The following is an 18,572-nucleotide window of genomic DNA, read 5'->3' on the forward strand; positions in this document are numbered from 1 at the left end:
TATTTCAAAAACTTGCCTACATGTTTCTCAGGGATAGTTATATTCCTCCAATATTGAGTTTGGTTTTATCTGATTCAGAGTTTTGAAAGACAACTATTGTTCGTGTGATAAATATAAGGACTTTCCTCAAATCTTTTATTAATTATTTAATTAAGCACACTTTTTATTTTCTTCCAAAAAAAAATTAAAGTTTCAATGCTCGAGGTTATGTTTTTTTAGAAGTATATAAAACAAAGTACCGCTCAAATACTTAAAAAGATTTTTGCAAAAATAATCACGACACATAAATAAAAATCTTTTACACTATTTTTGTATTGCCCATAAATATAAAGAAATAATGCCTTACTACTCCCACACACAGGCATCTTGATTTCTTTCATTTATGATACAACATTTCAACATTAACAAAGTGCAGCAACTTTAAAAACAAAAAACCCGATGTTCATCCTTGTGATTTTTCAAGGCATGAAACAACATACGCAATAGGAATCAAGTGAAGATGTTCCTTTCTCCTGACTGTTATACCAAACAACTCCGTCATGTCCAAATCTTCATGTTTCATTCCATTGGGGAGTTTCCAATCAAAATGGTACAACAAATATGCAAGGGGTAGCTCAATATTGAGGAGTCCAAATGATAAGCCTGGACATATCCTCCATCCTGCACCAAATGGGATATACTCAAAATTGTCCCCCTTGAAGTCAATGGAGCTATCAAGGAATCTTTCTAGTATAAATTTCTCTAGTTCAGTCCAATGTTTAGGATCTCTTCCCATTGCCCACGCATTAACAATGATCCTAGTTTTGACAGGTATCTCATAACCATTAATCTCACATTTCTCTCTACATTCTCTTGGAAGTAACAATGGAGCAGGACGGGGCAATCTCAAAGTCTCTTTGACAATTGATTTCAAGTATTTCATGTTAGTAACTTCTGCTTCATCAACTCTACATTTTTTGCTAAACACTTCCCTGACCTCATTTTTTGCTTTTTTTCATTATTCTTGGATTCCTTATCATTTCTACCATTGCCCATTCTACAGCTGTGGCTGATGTGCTCTCCCTGCAGCAATGATGTCATGAAAGATATGATATAAAAATTACTAAATTAGCTTAATAACTCTCCAAGTTACAAACAATTTTGATCCAAAACAGAAAATGACATGGTGAAATTTTGATATTTTAGTAATACTAATTTGAGAAGTTGGAACCAGTCATGATCTTAAATCAAAGATTCTGACTTGATTTTTAAAGAGGTGTGTGAATATAGATACATGTGCATATATCTATCACTATATAACTTGATAGAAAGAAATAGAAAATTGGAAGACTCACCCAAATCACTGCTTTAACATTGTCAGTTATTAAGGAAAAGCTAAGATTACTTTTGTTATGAAACTTGAGAAGAACATCTACAAAATCCTCATGTGTTCCACTTTCACCACTAGTTTTCACTGATGACTTGTTCTTCTCTATATGTTCTTGGATGATGTTTTCAATTATCCTCTCACCCCTTTGCTTCCGTCTCTCCAATTTAGGCCTTGCATGACTGATCAAGGCAAGAAAATTGAGAGAATTAAGGAAACAAATCTTAAGTTCAAAACATGCTGCTAAGGTTATATTTTCCTCCACAATTGATATGAACTCTTCACGGTCTTTGTTTTTCTTACCGAAAGCAGCCCGCGAAGTGATGCCATATGTTGATGTTTGTGTTGGAAATTGCTTCAGGACTGCTATATTAGTTCACGTGACTTCTTTATTTTTATTTGTTTTTATTGCTTTAGAAATTTTGTAATGGATTAGTCAATAAAATGTCCTAGTCTCTAGGAGGTGTTAGACGTGTAAATCAATGGCTAGTATTCCGGCTATTATTATGTTTTAGTTGGCTATTCATGTATTTAAATATGTTATTGATCAATAAAAATAATTAAGCTCTGTTGGTTATAATTCATCTTTGTAATATCAATTTACTTTCATTCAATAATCATTCAGTTTGGATCTTCTCGCTAAGATTGATTGCCGATCAAACATTTGAACAATCCATTCCATGAGACTAAGCAGCTCCTCTTCTCTAATGGGTCTGAATGACTGAACTCTGGCTATGCTCAAAAGCTCTTGCATGCATATCTTTCTAAGTTGTCTCCAGTATTCACCATAGGGAGAAAAGGCAATGTCAGTACAACCATATAACATGATTTGAGCAAACAGAGTCTGAGGTCTTAATGCAAAAATTACGTCATGAGTTCTCATCACCTTTTTGGCAAAATCTGGTGATGAGACTACTATGGTTGGAACTTTTTAAATTCTTAGGTATATAAATGGTCCATACTTCTTCTCCAAGTATCAGAATGCTTGAAGGGGGTAAAGAACCAAGAAGCTGGTGCATATTTCCCACAAAGGGTAGTTGCCATGGTCTTGGGGAAGTGTTTGTTGGTTTTACCAAAAAATATCCCTACACCAACTCACTAGACCATTAGAATATCAAGGTCAATAAAGACTTTACACAAGACTTAACAAATGGCACACAAATGGACATGACACACACAACACAGTAACAATTCGATGCCTTTAATATTAATCAGATTCTAGAAAATTCAGAACTATAACACTTCATCTCTAAACATGAAAACCTTCTGAAAACAGAGTTTGGGCAAGGATCAAAATAGCACCAAATGAAAATAGAAAGAGAGAGCTCAGAGAAAAATCAAACACAGAGAATTATCGATGCTCGTCCCAGAAAAATGGACTACTTCCTCGTTGAGCTCGCCTCAGGGATGTAGCTCAGGTCAGGATTTCACTATATGCTTTAAGAACTCAAGTACACTAGAAGAGGATCCAAGTCACAATCCGACTCGTAAGCCTTACAACTTCTATTATCTTGTTCTTTCTTAGTTTCTCACACAATCTCTCATGCTAACTGTCTCTCTTTCTCTTTTACATGAAAATCTCTAGAGTACAACTTTTCTCTCTAAGGTCAAAGAACCCAGCAAGCTCTCTTTTTTTTCGATTCATGTGTAGATAAGCACACTTCTACATCTGTTTATTTATAGAGTTCTTGTAGCTTGAGTAACTTGTAAATCTGTTTGGGTCGTTGTAGATTTTTGTCGAAGTTCTTGTTTTGAGTAGCTTGTAATACGAGCCACGATGTACAATTAGCATTTTGTTTTAGATTAGTTCTTGATCTGCTGTAATATTTGATGATGTGCAACTTATAAGGGAATTTAAAACAACAATTTCCACCTAAATTCTCTTATAAGAATTTAGCGTGCCAGGAGATCAATAATTGATTTAATTATGTTATTACGTGGTTAATTGCCATATATGTGTATTAGTATATGATTACCTGAATTAAATGATTATATGGCTAGATATGCATGTTTAGGTGAATTAAATATTCTTGTGGGCTCGTTCTTGTTAATAAGGGCATATTTGTAATTTTGACTCATTGAGAGCGTAAATGTGGTGATGTATGTGTGTTGTGCTTCATACCAAAGTATTGTGGAGATATAACTGTGATGTGTGATCTGAGACGGTTCTAGGAAACCGAATAGCGGAATAGTCACAACGGGGTCGAATACCCGGCTCGGGGTGAGCCTAGGTGTAGTGTCTCAAATTTTCTAATAAGGCTTAGGGCCTTGATTAGCGTGCCAGGAGGGCAATAATTGATTTAATTATGTTAATATGTAGATTTAATGTTCATGTGATTAGAAATTCATGTTTCGGTTAATTAAATATGCATCTGGGTCCCATCTGGTTATTAGGAGCATATTTGTCATTTTAGCCTGCCGAGGCCATAAATGTGATGTATGTGTGTATGTGTGTTGTGATTGAGACCACGAGTGAGTGAAAATACACTTGTGATTCACGATCCGAGATGGTCCTAGGGAGCAGTTTAGTTAAATAGTCACAACGAGGTTGAATACCCGGCTCGTGAAGAGCTTAGGAGTATTTTGAGAATATAATATGTGTTCGGGAATTACCGGGTAACAGGTAGTAATTTAGCAATTACATGATTATGTCGGGATGAAATGGGGATGTATAGGAATATTCGAGGATTTAGGGGGAAGTGTCATATGAAGAAATTGCCCTTGGTGGCACTTGAGGATTAAGATAAGCTTAAGGACATTTTAGACTTTTGGCAAAGGGATATACATGGTTTAGGAAGCTAAGACTCTAGAGGGACTTAGAAGAAACTGAAGGAAAAGAAACAACAAGAACTCTCAGCTCTCTCTCTCTCATTCGGCTCTCTCTCCCTCTCTATGGTGCTTGAAGATTTTGGTGAAACCTTCAGGATTTTAGGCTAAAGAACTCGTGGATTGGACTTGTTGAGCTTAAGGGAAACAGTTCAAGGGAGGAGATAACATAGAGGTATGGGCTAAATCTGACTTGTTTTCACTGAATTTTGCTGTGAATTGAAGGTTGCATGAGAGTTAATCTCTAAGTTTAATTTTGAGTGTTGATGAGTGTATGCAGTTGTTTATGAATTTGTTGTGATGTTTAGGTTGAGTGAAAAAGGATTCTAGGCTTAATTATGAGTTTAAATGGTGTTTGGGGTTTGAATTTGGGGTTTAGGCTCGTGGAAAAACACAAAATAGCTAGAATTTATGGGTTTGGGGGCTCGAGCTGCGGCCCTATTCTCAAGCCGTCGTGGCTCACTTGCTAGAAGAGGCTGCAGAAGCCTCTGGTTCACCTAGGCACCACGACCCTTGAGCAACGCGCCACAGCCCGTGTCCTCCTGCAGGGAGGGCCTCGCCTTTTACCAAGTAGCGGGCCGCGACCCTAAATAGAAAGATAGGGGAATTAAGGTTTTAAGCTCGGGAATTCAAAAGTTAAGGCTCGGGAAGGATCCTACTACCCGCATTAGTGGAATTCAAGGTCCTGAAGGTTAGATTAATATTCCGAAGTTATTTATTTGTTTAGAACTTGATGGATGGTTATTATGAATACATTGTGACTAGGTTTTCAACGAGGCTTGGGTTAGAGGACTGTGCCGAGAACGACGAAGTTCGAGAACGGCGAAGGCCGGGAACGATGAAGGCTGAGAACGGCGAAGGCCGGGAACGATGAAGGCCGAGAATGGAAAGAAGCCGAGTATGACAAGGGGCCAGAATCGGCTTGAGCACGCTGAGTGCAAGTCGCTAGGGCGAGATCCTTTTAAGGTGCTGCATCCACCCACTCGGTGAAGACCGCGAACCCAGGGCCTGGTAAAGCGCCTGGGACGGCGTAGGCAGCTATGTGTTTAGCCTGTTGGCTGCTTTGCTATATACTGTTGGATGTTATGTTATATGTTGAGTTTTCTTGCTGGGCTTCGGCTCACGGGTGCTCTATGGTGCAGGTAAGGGCAAAGGAAAGGTCGACCAACCATGAGTACGGATAGTGTGGAGTGACTGGTACATGTTCGACCTACCTGACTGCAACGACTTGGGCTATTTTTGGGAAAATGTACTCTAATGGTTATTTTATCGCCTAGGTTGATCGTGTGTATATTTTGAGTCATAATACAATTTTCTAAACAATATAATTGGGATCCCAACTATATAACTTTCTATAATATCAATGAATGTCCAAATTTTATAATTTTTGTCATTAAATGAGTTTAAATTTAGTTTAGTCACACTTTTAACCAAAATCTTCGATTAACGAGCTAATGGCACATTTTTAACTCACATAGTAACGAATCTAAAGAAGTAGGGTGTTACAACTTGGTATCAGACCATGCCAAGGTTTATGGTTCCTAGAGATTGACCGAACATGTACGCTCGCTGTTAGTGACAAGCTCGACTCAGGGTTGGCAGGTAATTAGTGAATTATATGCTTAATTGCTTATTTAAGTACCCTGTATATCTGAATATATAGATAAAGCATGATGAATGTGTTAATATATATATTCATGATGTTAGGGCATGGCCCCTTGATTTTTTTATGTTGTGTGTGACTTGTGGACTTGATGATATTGATTGGTTGATGAGAATGGGAGGTGGTTTTGGGTGTTGTTATCATGCCTGATATGCAGCGTCATTGATTGCAGGCATATTGCAGTAATGCCTCGGTGATCAATCATACTCCGCGGCAATAGAGTCGAGGATGACAACCAGGGTTAGGACCCTCCACCTGCCCCACCGAATTAGCAACAATTATTTGCCAAGATGGACGCTAGAATCCATCGAACAGAAGAAGAGCTTCGACAGTTGAGGAAACAGGCCCCTCTTAAAGGCATTGGGTTACAGGTTCCACAGGTTATGGCACCAATGCCATCCCAACCTGCTATGGAGAATAAGTGGGAACCTTTGTACGACAGGTTTAGGAAGCAGCATCCTCCCACCTTCGAGGGTGATTCAGACCCACTACAGGCAGAGCAGTGGATGAACATGATTTCTTCCATCATGGATTTCATGAGGGTGGAAGGGAATGAAGGATTAGCCAGTGCAAGCTACATGTTGAGAGAGGATGCCCGCAGTCATGACTTGGGAAGAGTTCATAAACATATTCAATGATAAGTATTATAGTGTCGCAGTCTGAGTTGTGAAGGTTGATAAGTTTACAAACCTGACTCAGAACCAGATGAGGGTTATTCAGTATTCTTTGAAGTTTGACCAGATAGCGAAGTTCGCGCCGGATTTGGTGCCTACTCACATAGCACGAAGAGATCGGTTTGTGCGAGGATTAAATGTTATGATCGCCCATGACGTCAGGATAACTTTGGATCCGGGAACTACCACCTATGCTCGAGTAGTGGATAAGGCCCTTATAGCTGAGGGGGATGAGGATCAGATATGAAGAGAGGGCACTGCTAGGCGCGATGCTCAGAGGACGGTAACTCTTTTTATTGGATCTAGTGAGGGTAGTGGCCTCAGTGAGTAGAAGAGAAAGGCCCTAGACTCTTTTGTTCCTCCTGGCTTGGATAGGAGGGCATAGGGGGCTTTCGGTGGCCTTCAGGACGGGGGAGACACTGGAGGAGTTTCCCAGTGTGTTCTCGATGTAGACGTTGACATCAGGGAGAGTGCAGGATCAGGGCCTGCTTTACTTGTGGGAGCATTAGTCATTTGAGGAAGGACTGCCCACAAGCCAGGAAGGAAGAGTCAAAACAGAGCGACAGTCTTACTCCTGCCATAGTATTTACCTTGACCCAGACTGAGGCTGAGGCTAGCCCCTAGGTCGTGACAGGGCAGATTTCTAGTGCTAGTTCTTCTTTTACTGCATTGATTGATTCAAGGGCTTCTCATTCATTTATATCTGCTAGAGTGATAAATTAGCTATGTAGGCCTAGTGATTTGTTTGCTAGGGGATTTCGGACTTTGTTGCCGACTAGGGAACTGGTAGTCTCTAAGAGATAGGTTAGAACATTGCCAGTAGAGATAGACAGTAAGGAGTTGTCTGTGGATCTGATTGAGCTAGCAATGGATGATTTTGATATGATCCTAGGGATGGACTGGTAATCGAAGTACGGGGCAACGATTAACTGCAAGCGCGGGATGGTGACCTTTGAACCGGAAGGGGAGGTACCCTTTGTATTCGTGGGGACATTGAGTAGACTATGAGTACCTATGATTTTGGCACTGAAGGCTAGAGACCTAATGCAAGGGGCTTGCATAGGATTCCTAGCAAACATTGTGGATATCTCTAGAGTTGTTTCAGTTGGACTGGATGAGACCAGATTAGTATGCGAGTTTCCCGATGTGTTTCCAGTAGATTTTCTAGGGTTTCCACCACACCGGGAGATCGAGTTCATCATAGAGTTGGCGCCATGGGGGGAGCCAGTATCTAGAACACCTTATAGAATGGCTCTGGCAGAGTTTAAGGAACTGAAGATTCAACTACAAGAGTTACTGGATTTGAGATTCATTAGACTGAGTTTTTCATCATGGGGTGCTCCAGTGTTGTTTGTCAAGAAGAAAGATGGGTCCTTAAGAATGTGTATTGACTACAGAGAGTTGAACAAGTTGACCATTAAGAACAAGTACCCACTACCTAGGATCAATGATTTGTTCGAACAACTACAGGGGATGACAGTGTTCTCTAAGATTGACCTTCGGTCAGGCTACCACCACTTAATGATTAAAGGGGAGGACATACCAAAGACTGCTTTTCGCACGAGGTATGTTCACTATGAATTCTTGGTTATGTCCTTTCGATTAACCAATGCCCCAACAACCTTTATGAACTTGATGAATAGGGTCTTCAATGATTATCTGGACAAGTTTGTGATCGTATTCATTGATGATATATTGGTGTACTCCCAGTCAGAGACAGAGCACGAGCATCATCTACGCCCGGCATTACAGCGGTTGATAGAGCATAGGTTATATGCTAAGTTTAGCAAGTGTGAGTTCTGGCTACCCCAAGTAACATTTCTAGGTCATATTGTCAATAAGGAGGGGATTCTGGTTGACCCAAGTAAGATTAAGGCAGTGAGAGATTGGCCTAGGACGAGCAGTGTACCAGAGGTTAGGAGCTTTTTGGGATTGGTAGGGTACTATCGGCGGTTCGTCGATGGATTCTCTAGAACAGACGCACCATTGACCGAATTAACGCGTAAGAAGACTAAGTATGTATGGACAAACAATGTGAGAACAATTTCAAGGAGATGAAGCGGGGACTGATCATCGCTCCAGTATTGATTCTGCCGTCAGACAATGAGAAGTTTGTAGTCTACTGTGATGCTTCCAGACAGGGTTTGGGGTGTGTACTGATGCAAGCTGGGAAGGTAATAGCTTACACGTCGAGACAGTTGAAGGAGTATGAACAGAGGTATCCCACACATGATCTGGAATTGGCGGTGGTGGTATTTACAGTAAAGGTTTGGAGACATTGTTTATATGGCGAGAAATGCAAAATATACACTCACCATAAGAGTTTGAAGTACTTCTTTACTCAGAAGGATCTGAATATGCGCCAGAGGCGTTGGTTGAAATTGGTAAAGGATTATGACTGCGATATTATATACCATCCATGGAAGGCCAATGTGGTGGTTGACACGTTGAGTCGGAAGGGCCTAGGACAGTTGTTCAGTTCGAGGCAGATATCAGATAAGTTAGCTGAAGAGATGACTGGAGGAGGTTTTGAGTTGGTAGTTGGATAGCTAGCCAACATTACCCTTCAGTCTACGCTCATTGAAAGGATCAAGGAGGCACGGGGGGAGGATCCCCAGTTGAGAGAGGACAAAGAGAGCGTCTTAGCCGGAGCAGCTAAGGATTTTTTCTGTTTCAGAAATGGGTTTATTGAGGGACAAAGTTTGGATTTGTGTTCCGATTGATTCCGGTATCCGGTGGGAGATCTTAGATGAGTATCATACCACTCCCTATTCCTTACAAGCGGGTAAAACGAAGATGTACCAAGATTTGAGAACTTTATATTTGTGGCCGGGAATGAAGAGGGATGTGGTGGATTATATGGCCAAGTGTTTGACTTGTCAGCAAGTAAAGGATGAACATCAGAGGCCACCAGGGTTGTTGCAACCTCTAGGGATTCCTGAGTGGAAATGGGAGGATATCACCATGGACTTCATGGTTGGATTACCGAAGACCGTGGGACAATTTGATTAGGTGTGGGTGATTGTGGATAGGTACACCAAGTCAGCCCAATTTTTGCCTGTTAAGACAACTTATATTGTGGAGCAGCATGTTGAACTGTATGTGAAGGAAATTGTAAGACTGCATGGGGCTCTGAGGTTGATTGTATCCGAGAGGGACCCCACCTTCACCTCCAAGTTCTGGGAGAGCCTGCATAAGGCTATGGGTACACAGTTGCAGCTCAGTACCGCTTATCATCCTCAGACAGATGGACAATCTGAGAGGACGATTCAGATACTGGAGGATATCTTGCGAGCCTGCGTGCTGGATTTTGGGGGGTCTTGGAGTAAGTATCTCCCTTTGATTGAGTACTCGTACAATAATAGTTATCAGGCGACTATCAAAGTGGCTCCGTATGAATTGTTATATGGAAGGAAGTGTAGATAACCCATTCATTGGGATGAGACGGGTGAGAGGAGGTATCTAGGTACTGAGGTTCTTCAGAGGATCAATGAGGAAATTGGGAAGATTAGAGTGTGAATGCTCGCTTCATAGAGCCGGCAAAAGAGTTACTCAAACTTGAGATGCAGGAGCGTAGAGTTTCAGGTGGGGGAGCTGTGTTTCTCAGAGTTTCTCCCTTGAGAGGGGTGAAACGGTTTGGAGTAAGAGGCAAGTTGAGCCCTAAGTTTGTTGGCCCGTATGAGATTTTGGAACGGGTTGGAGAGGTAGCTTACAGACTGGAGATGACTCTAGCTCTATCAGGGGTTCACTGTGTGTTTCACGTATCCATGCTCCAGAAGTACGTATTAGATTCTACGCATGCGCTGAGTTATGAGAACTTGGAGCTGGATCAGGATTTATCATACGAAGAAAAGTCAGTTCAGATATCTAGACGGGAAGGATAAAGTGTTGCGGAGCAAGACCATCGCCTTAGTGAAAGTGTTGTGGAGGAAAAGCAAAGTGGAAGAGGCGACTTGGGAACTTGATACAGATATGCGAGATCGTTATCCCGAGTTATTCAGGTAATTTTGAGGAAGAAATTTCTATAAGGAGGGGATAGTTGTAGCGTCCCAAATTTTCTAATAAGGCTTAGGGCATTGATTAGTGTGCTGAGAGGGGAAATAATTGATTTAATTTTGTTAATATGTGAATTTAATGTTTATGTGATTAGAAATGTATGTTTAGGTGAATTAAATATGCATGCGGGTCCCATCTGGTTATTAGGGGCATATTTGTAATTTTAGCCCACCGAGGCCATAAATGTGATGTGTGTGTGTGTGTGTGTGTGTGTTGTGATTGAGACCACGAGTGAGTGACAATACACTTTTGATTCACGATCTGAGATGGTCCTAGGGAGCAATTTAGTTAAATAGTCACAACGTTGAATACCCGGCTCGGGAAAAGCCTAGGAGTATTTTGGGAATATAATATGTGTTCGGGAATTATCGGATAACGAGTAGTAATTTAGCAATTACATGATTATGTCAGGATTAAATGGGGATCTATATGAATACTTGAGGATTTAGCGGGAAGTGGCATATGATGAAATTGCCCTTGGAGGCACTTAAAGATTAAGATAAACTTAAGGGCATTTTAGACTTTTGGCAAAGGGATATACATGGTTTAGGAAGGTGAGACTCTAAAGGGACTTATAAGAAATAGAAGGAAAATAAAAAACAAGAACTCTCAGCTCTCTCTCTCATTCGAATCTTTCTCCCTCTCTATGGTGCTTGAAGATTTTGGTGAAACCTTGAAGATTTTAGGCTAAACAACTGGTGGAGGGAGGAGATACCATAGAGGTAAGAGCTAAATCTGACTTGTTTTCACTAAATTCTGTTGTGAATTGAAGGTTGCATGAGAGTTAAACTCTAAGTTTAATTTTGAGTGTTGATGAGTGTATGGGGTTGTTTATAAATTTGCTATGATTTTTAGGTTGAGTGAAAAAGGATTCTAGACTTAATTCTGAGTTTAAATGGTGTTTGGGGTTTGAATTTGGGGTTTAGGCTTGAGGAAAAACACATAAAATAGCTAGAATTTCTGGGTTTGGGGGCTCGGGCCGCGACCCTATTCTCGAGGTGTTGCGGCCAGCGTGCTAGAAGAGGCTGGAGAAGCCTCTAGTTCGCTCAGGCGCCACGGCCCTTGAGCAGCGCGCCGCAGCCTATGTCCACCTGCAGGGAGGGCCTTGCCTTTGACCAAGTAGTGGGTTGTGACCCTATAGGGCATGTCGCATACCTAAATAGAAAGAAAATGGGAATTAAGGTTTTAAGCTCGAGAATTCAAAAGTTAAGGCTCGGGAAGGATCCTACTACCCAGATTAGTGGAATTCAAGGTCCCGAAGGCTAGATTAATATTCCAAAGTTATTTATTGGTTTGGAACTTGATGGATGGTTATTATGAATGCATTGTGACTAGTTTTTCAACGAGGCTCAGGTTAGAGGACTGTGCTCGGGATCACAGTATTCAGATAGCTCGGGACACAGGTAAGAAAACTGTTGTACCTGTAGAGCAGGGCATGGCCCTATTTTTGTATTCCAGGATGCGGCCCTAATTTTTATGTTTATTATGCGTTTAAATATTTGTGAATATTATGTATGTTTATGAATGAACGGTGAGGGGTGAGAATGGCGAAGGCCGAGAATGGCGAGGGTCGGGAACGAAGAAGGCCGAGAACAACAAGAAGTCGAGTACAGCAAGGGGCCGGGATCGGCTTAAGCACGTTGAGTGTAGGTCGCTAGGGCGAGATACGTTTAAGGTGCTGCATCCACTCGCTCGGTGAAGACGATGAACCTAGGGCCTGGTAATGCGCCTTGGACGGCGTAGACCGCTATGTGTTTAGCTTGTTGGCTGCTTTGCTATATAATGTTGAATGTTATGTTATATGTTGAGTTTTCTTGCTGGGTTTCCACTCACGGGTTCTCTATGGTACAGGTAAGGGCAAAGGAAAGGTCGACCAACCATGAGTACAGATAGCGTGGAGTGACGGGTACATGTTCGGCCTGTCTGGCTGCCACGGCCAAGGTTATTTTTGGGAAAATGTACTTTAATGGTTGTTTTTTCCCCTAGGTTGACCGTGTTATATTTTGAGTTGTAATATAATTTTCTAAAAAATATTTTCGGGATCCCAACTATATAACTTTCTATAATTTCAATGAATGTCCAAATTTTATAATTTTGTTCATTAAATGAGTTTAACTTCAGTTTTAAACTCACATAGTAACGACTCTAAGGAAGTAGGACATTACACTAGGGGTATTTTGGGAATATAGTATGTGTTCAGGGTTAGCGGGTAACGGGTAGTTATATTGTGATCATTTGGGTACGTCAGAATTAATTGGGGATTTATAGGAATAGTCCAAGAGTTAGTGGGAATGTGGAAATTGACGGGATTGCCCTTGGAGGCATTAAGTGGCTAGGGGTTAACTTTGGGGTAGTTTGGTCATTTTCTAAGGATAGGCTTGGGTAAGACTCTAGACTCAATCAGAAGGAAGAGGAAAATACTTACACACTTTCAGCCTAAACTCTCTCTCTCAATACTCTCTCTCCCTAGCTTGGGGGTTGTTATTGAAATTCAAAGAGAAGCTTGGAATTCTTGGAAAATTGGCTCAGAATTGAGGAAGCTTGAAGCTTGAAGTGTTTGGATTTAGCTCAGGGTTGGATTTGCAGTTGAGGTAAGGATTTTTTTCTGATTTTTGTTAGTATTTCTACTGTCGTTAGAGGTTTTCTTGAGTTATAAACTTAGGGTTTGATTTTGAGTTTTGATGAGTTTATGGGATAAGTTTTGGGGTGGTTATATTGATAATATTGCATTGATATAAATTCTAGACTAAATTCTAGGTCTAGGTTTTGAATTAGGTGAATTTCAATGGATTTAGCTTGTGAAAACGCAAGGAAAAACTGCATTTGTGGGCCCGAGTTGTGACCCTGTTCTTCAGGCGCGGCAGAAGGCTTGGGAACCCCTGAAACCGTTCAGGCGCCGTTGCACAAGTAGAGGCCCACCGTGACCTGTGTCCCCCAAAAGAGAGTCCTAAGGCTCTCTATCTGACTTGTAGCGCGCCGCAGACCTAAGGGGCTGGGTCGCGACTAAAATAGGGAATAATTGTCAATATGGGGTTTTAAGCTCAAGAACCCAAATTTAAGGGCAAGGGAAGGATCCTACTACCCGGTTTAGTAGGATTGAGGTCCTAGATGCTAGAATATTATTCTAAAGTTTTTAATTGGTTTAGAGCTAGATGGATAATTATTATTATTATTGCATTTTGACTAGATTTTATCACCAAGGCTCGGGTTTAGGGAATCATGCTCGGGATCGCACTAGTCAGTCAGCTCGAGACACAGGTAAGAAAACTATTTGTGCTCGTAGAGCAGTTCATGGCCCGATTATTTGTGTTTAATGTTGTGTGGGAATATTTGTAGTTGTTATGCTATGCTTGCATGATTATGATTGATCGGTGAAGGTCGGGATCGGCGATGGTCGGGATCGGTGAAGGCCGGGAACGGCGATAAGCATGTTGAATGCAGGCCGCCATGGGATGGCCATCTAGGGTGTTATACTCTCCCGTTTGGTGAAGACCGTGAACCTAGTGTGTAACGCCCTGGATAGCCAAGACCGTTAAACAGTGTGATTATAAAGGTGCAATACTTGCTAATCAAGTCATATAGTTGAAAACGTGATCCTAAAGTCATAACTAGGCAAAGATTACAAGGTTTTAGTCATAAATAGATAATTTCCCTATAAAATGATTGTTAAGTACATGGGATCCCAAAACAGGGTTTAAAAGATACGTTTACAAAAATTCCAGAAGTCATAAATAACTTAGGCCACTCTAATGGCAAAACACATATTTTAGGTTTCTGTCCCTGTACAAACCCTCGACCGTGGCGACCGAGCAGATGACAATGTACATCTCGCCCCCAGAGCTCTCCAACACATGGTTGATCCAACATATCCTTGCCTTTACCTACACCACGTAGCACCCGTGAGCCGAGGCCCAGCAAGAAAACATAATATCGCAGCATGATCAATATCAATAATCAAATACTTTACAAGCATGACCAAATATTCAACAATTCATAAAATTCACATATTCAATGATAACAAATGACAAATTAACAATTTGTCATCCAAATAATCAACATATCACGTTCATCAGGTTAACAACAATAATCACATTCATAGTCAACAGTTTAACACAACCATCAAATGATTCTCAGGGTCGGCGCCCTTAAGTCGCACCCTCTGTTTAACCCACTGTCTTCGGCTCACTTAGGCTGCCCCCAGTGTTATACCCACTGACTCCGGCCAGCTTAACTGAGCTCAGTGATTAATAAGTTATCCTCAGCTACCAGTGGTTGAGCCGGACCCTGTGCGCAAATATTGATTCCGGCACTCTTAGGCCGTTTATCATATGTCCCCGTGGCGTAATACCACCTCATGACACTTTATCCATATATAGGGAACTCTTAGTCCTAGTACAATTACATATCCCAATCATACAGTAATGTATACAAATATAGGGAACACTTAGTCCCAACGTAACCACCTAACCGGGTGCAGTTTTCTTACCTTAGATTCTGATAGCTTTGATTAGCGAAATAGGCCTTCAAGCACGATCTCGTCCGAGCCCTAGCGTACACCAAGTCACAGCCACAAATTAGGATCATCACCAAACTTCAATTCCAAATCCAAGCCTTGGGACCAATCCTGAGCCCTCGAGAAGCCTTAATTCCACCAAACGGGATGGTGGAATTAAACCCCGAGCCCCCGGGCAAAAACCCTAAGAAATAACTCAAAAACCCACCTATGGGAACAGGGTAGCGCTACAGCGCCCTAAGGAGGGCGTTACAGCGCTACACTTCGTGTTCTGGGGGGAACATTGCTCTGTTTGTAGCGCTGTAGCGCCCTACTACTAGCGCTACAGCGCTACAACCAGCACAACCCACTTTCTAGGTTTTTCCATCAAACTTTCCCCGAGCCAAAGCTCTACCAAACCACTCCAAAACTTACCCAACCTCAAAATTGACCTTATAACCCACTATAACTCAACCAAGACAACCCATCAACATCAAAAGCTCAGCCAAAACATTATAAAACACAGAAATCTCTCTTGAGCCCAAGAACTCAAGAACACCATAGAAAACCAGAAACCCTGAACTTCAAAGTTTAAAATTGGTTACCTTAGCTGGGTGAATTCGACCCTAGGTTTTCGTAGATGCTCTTCCAAACTTTAGCTCCTCAAACCCCAAGTTCAAGCCCTTGGTTTCAATCAATAACCAAAAATCAGAATTCAACCTAACACACCCAGGAAAATTCAGTTAAAACCCTTAATCCTTGCCTTAATTAACTGCTATTTCCATTTAGCTTCTCAACCACCTCCAAGAATCAAAGCCCCAAGACATTGATTAGCCTTTTCCCTGAGTTTCTAGCTCCAGCAGCCACAAGAAATGGTGGAGAGATGGCCAACCGAATGGAGGAGGAAAGAGGTCTCTGTTTTTCCTTCTCCTCTTCTTTCCTTGTGATTCTATAATCTTCTACAACTCCCACTTACTCCAAATAATCAGATATAACAAGTATATCTCTTAATAGGCAATAGTCTCTTTTACCCTCCCATTTAAATCAAGCCTTCTAAAACACTCTAAGGGCATTTTGGTCATTACTCCCAATTTCCGCAAATTCCTCGAGTGTCCCTAGTAATTACCGCTTACATCCCCACACCTAATTAATCACCAATTATTTTTCCCAGTATCAAATAGTCTCCAGTATATTACCAAAATTACCCCCAGGCTCTCCCAAGTCGGGTATAAATCCCCACTGTGACTTTTTCGCTAAATCGCTCACGAGGATCACCTTGAGTCTCAAACCACAAATGTATCCACATAATAATGCGGTCTCACAAATTTATCACAAATAATCATGTTTATGCCCTCAACGAGCCAAAATTACAATTATACTCGTATAACCTAATCAGGGCCTACATGCATACTAATACTTATTGTCATCCATCTCATATATTCATATAGTCATATAAGCATGCTTATCACATAATCATGCATCTAATCATATCCATATACTCATTTAGCCATGCATTTAATCATTCATTCACATAGATACAAGTTATGCCCTCCTGGCACCCTAATCAAGGCCCTTAAGCCTTTTTAACCTTTTTAGCTGTAATCTCATTAACCTTTTCCCGCTTCAAAAACTCTGCTGAATTCCGGAGTCCACTCATCTCATCAGCGATCATTTTCCATCTTGTTAGTGACTCCAATAAAACCCATAAGCCATTACCCACACCAGGGTAACACAAACTTGTGGGCCCCTGGCCTCATTCTTGGTTCGATCTCTGAATTCTTGTTAAACAAAGAATCAAACTCCTTTTTTCTTCCTCATACCATCATACTCTTTCTTGTCTGCACTGCTTGGGGACTTACAAGTCTCCTGCTCTAAAATTTCGTGTTCCAACACTTGATTTTTTTTTTTGCGAACCCTTTTGTCCTTTTAATTCTCGTAACCTCATTGTTTTTCCCTCGAACCAATATTGAACCATTATACTCTTTGTCTTTCGTTTACTTACTTAGAATCAACACCACATGCCTCCTATCTTACCATATCTTATGCTGTGTCACCTCAGCCGAAAGCCAACATTCATCACTGTGGCTGCTCACCAAAGCGCTATAATTTTCTTAATATCCCAAACACTTACACATTCATAAAATAGCCATCAATCCTTTAGGTTTTCATTTTATCCGTAGACAGCCACCAATTCCAAGATCCAATCCTATCCCTTCATTCTCAAATTTCTTTCCAGAACCTGGAGAATTAAAGAGTCTCAACCGTTAACATCAATTGTCACACCATGTCACTCATTCATACGAACCAAACTGTATTAACTCAATCTGCCAGTCATAACCTTTCAAGCCTAATTACCCTTCTTATAGTCCAACGTGGTCCACACTAATGATCCACTACTATTCCTTGTTACCTTTAGGATCTTCACCTTAACATCGAGTTCCATCGGATCACTCACCCGATCTCTATTTCTTGACTCATATCACAATGGTAGGTTTCTTAACCATTCTCATTAATTCCTCTTCCTGAATTTCATTGCCCGTCGAGACATATACCTATCCATAACCCATCACTAGCACCATACAAATCCCCATTGTTATTGTATATTACCTTGATGTAACCTGTAGCGTCCTGTCTATCCGACACAGACCATCCCCAGTAAGAGATCGACTTCCAAGTTAATTTCCCTTTTACACAGTCAAGGATTTCTAATGCAAATTACCTAGTAAGTCTCACCAGATCCTGGTCACAGAATTATTCCTTTACAAACAACCAAGCATTCAAATCTCTTACGCTCTACTTTCACTGTCGACTGAGTATTCTCTGTACACCGACCATGTTTCTATTTCTTTCACCTACCGCAAGGCTCAAACTATCATCTCTTCAATATATATTTGGGCGTGTCGCAAACTTGATGTGCCGCTCACAGTTTCATGTTTTATACAAAGTCAAGTCCTTTCTCACTACCCTTTTGTAACCATTCATTACACACAAAATTCTATATCATGAGGTGTTAACCAATCCTTATTCCACCTTCTGAAAATCTGATACAAAGTTGTCCATTCAGTCTACCCTTAGATTCTTCTTTTGTTGTTCCAATCTCTGATGTGGTCGTCCTCCAAAGATACCTATGTAGTAAATGACATATTCACCACTCTCATTGTGCTTCTTATCCTTTAGATGTTCTTCAGTAATCTCTCTCTGTGGCTTCTGACTGGACCTCTTCATACCTGATCCTGTCTCTTCCTGTAGCATGACCTTGAATACCCTTGGCGAGATTGAGACCGACACCTTCCAGAGCCTTACATGTTACCATGCTTCTTCAGTCTCAGTATCATCATTATAGTAGTGGTTCGCATACCGCTTCTAGCTGGAAAGTAGTTCAATTTATCCTTAACGAACCTGGATGTGACTTATTCATATCCTTCCTGTACTCTCTGCTTGTTAAACTTACCTGTGTTGTTGAAGCTAATGTCAGTCGATAATCTTTGCTGGTAA

At 41.1% G+C, this 18,572-nt stretch overlaps 1 pseudogene; it reads right to left on the reverse strand.

Moving 5' to 3' along the window:
- Positions 1-355: 355 nt before the first annotated feature.
- On the reverse strand, positions 356-2,535 carry LOC133785558 (cytochrome P450 71D9-like; annotated as a pseudogene).
- Positions 2,536-18,572: the final 16,037 nt, after the last annotated feature.

Source organism: Humulus lupulus, chromosome 6 (assembly GCF_963169125.1).
Source record: "Humulus lupulus chromosome 6, drHumLupu1.1, whole genome shotgun sequence".
Taxonomy (NCBI): Eukaryota; Viridiplantae; Streptophyta; class Magnoliopsida; order Rosales; family Cannabaceae; genus Humulus; species Humulus lupulus.